The sequence below is a fragment of the Suncus etruscus genome, chromosome 10 (genome assembly GCF_024139225.1).
Source record: "Suncus etruscus isolate mSunEtr1 chromosome 10, mSunEtr1.pri.cur, whole genome shotgun sequence".
Lineage (NCBI taxonomy): Eukaryota > Metazoa > Chordata > Mammalia > Eulipotyphla > Soricidae > Suncus > Suncus etruscus.
The window spans coordinates 4,251,443-4,253,646 of record NC_064857.1 but is presented as its reverse complement, the minus strand read 5'-3'; positions in this window follow the sequence as shown (position 1 = coordinate 4,253,646).

Sequence of the window (2,204 nt, the reverse complement as noted above, 5' to 3'; positions counted from 1 at the left end):
GTTTCTAGAAATCAGTATATGTTACAGAACTAATAATGCAAAGGGCAGCATATTTATTTATAAGTCAGTGTTCCAGATCATATCAGTAAATATTGAGGCATGTTTTATCTCCTAGAATTATATAAATAGAATCATTTCTATAAAGCATAGCAAACTATAGTTTACTTTTGGTGACACCCCCTGCCCCTGTTTCTGCAGTTCCCTCTCTTCTCTTTCTCTTCTCTTTCCTCTTATTTAGAAGATCACAGTTCTGCATTTTATGCATATTTAATAAAAGCATTGATATTAATAGCTTGCTCATAAGCCATTCCTTTTTTTTTTTTCCCCCATCAACTTTTTTATATACTCAGTTAATTTTTTTTCTCTCTGCCTCTTTTTTTTTTTTTTTTGGTTTTTGGGTCACACTTGGCAGCGCTCAGGGGCTACTCCTGGCTCTACGCTCAGAAATTGCCCCTGGCAGGCTCAGGGGACCATATGGGATGCCAGGATTCAAACCACCATCCTTCTGCATGCAAGGCAAACAAACACCTTACCTCCATGCTGTCTCTCCAGCCCCGTCTCTCTGCCTCTTTTAACTAGAGTACTCTTCTGAACATATTAGCTCTGAATTTACTCAGATATCTTTTCATTTCAAATTTAACTGCTCAAATCTTACAGTAGAACTGATAACCTCAGACAGATTTGCCAGTCAATCAGGTAATTCTGGCCTTATTTTAGTGGGCTATTTTGTTTTTAAAGATTCCTAAAAGGGGCTGAAGCAGTAGCAGAGTGGTAGGGCATTTGCCTTGCATGCGTCCAATGTGGGATAGACCCGGCTTTGTTCCCTGTCATCTCAAGGTCCTTTGAGCCTGCCTAGAGTGATTTCTAAGAGCAGAACCAGGAGTAACTCCTGAGTACTGCCAGGTGTTGCCCAATAACCAAAATAAATACATAAAATAAATATTTCTAAAAGGCAAAGGAAAATCATTTTCAAAACTGTACATTGTCAACTCTTAATTCAGTGCATCTTCTGCCTTTACAAGACATTTCCTCTAATCCATCATTATGAAGTGCAGACAATATAAGAAAATTAGACATACAGCCTTGCTGAGAAAACTTGGTTTCTGTATTATTTTTCAGAATCATGTCAGGTGAGACTACAGGGCCATACTTGTTTTTAATCTGCTATTCCCTCCCCAAATTTTGTGTGTGGGGGTTTCCTTATTTAAAATTGATCAATTGGATGGTTTTTTGGATATATTAAGAAGTAAAAATATTTTGATTTATGTGTTTTAAGTTAGAGTTTGTGCATTCTTCTTTGCTGGGTGTGTCATTTGGAGATTGTGTAAATTAGATCAGAGGAAGTGGGAAGTGGCTATGTCCGAGTCTAAAAAAAAAAATTGGAACGGGTTACAGAGCAATGATGCACAGCAAACGTCTGCCCTAACCTCTGATAATAACTCCTAGTCTCATACTTAGTTCAGAAATTGGATTTCACTTAGTCTTTGGAGATCAGAACCTCAGACTATGCTGGCTCAGACAGAAAAAGTTGGAATATCCAGCGTGCATCTCACAACATCATGACTTCTCATGGCCTGGTAGAGATAAACTGTGACAGGTTAAAAACCATTTGGATTATTCTAGCTGCAACTACTTATGTTAATGTGTATTCATTGGTCCTGGGTAAACTGATTTTTAAATTTTAGATTATAATGACATTTTGATTTTCAGTATTTGCCAATAAAAAAGTGTCTTGTAATTAATTGATGTGTATAAAATAAACCTAATCTATGGCTTTATTTATATCCTAAAAAAATGTTGTGCCTTAATGATATAGGGCATTGTGTAATAAGGGAAAATAAAGTAACAAGGGAAAACAAAATCACTTTTAATAGGTGGGGAAAAGTAGGAACTATCACCATTAAAATTTAAGTTATTTTGATGTTTTGAATATTGGAGGAGGGAAAAGGTCATAAAATTATTTTTGCATAATCTAGCATTTACAACTAAATTGCATTTTTATAAGAACTGGCAATTTGATGTATATAGATCTGAGATGATATTTTATTCTTTGTCTTTTCATTTAAGTCAAAATATAACGGGGATAGATTACATTAAAATTTTACTTGTGTATCATTTTATTATTCTATATCTCTTCTAGTCTTCTGAATCACTGATTTGTTTTTTTAAACTACATGGTTCATATCAATAATTTATTAGTGTTT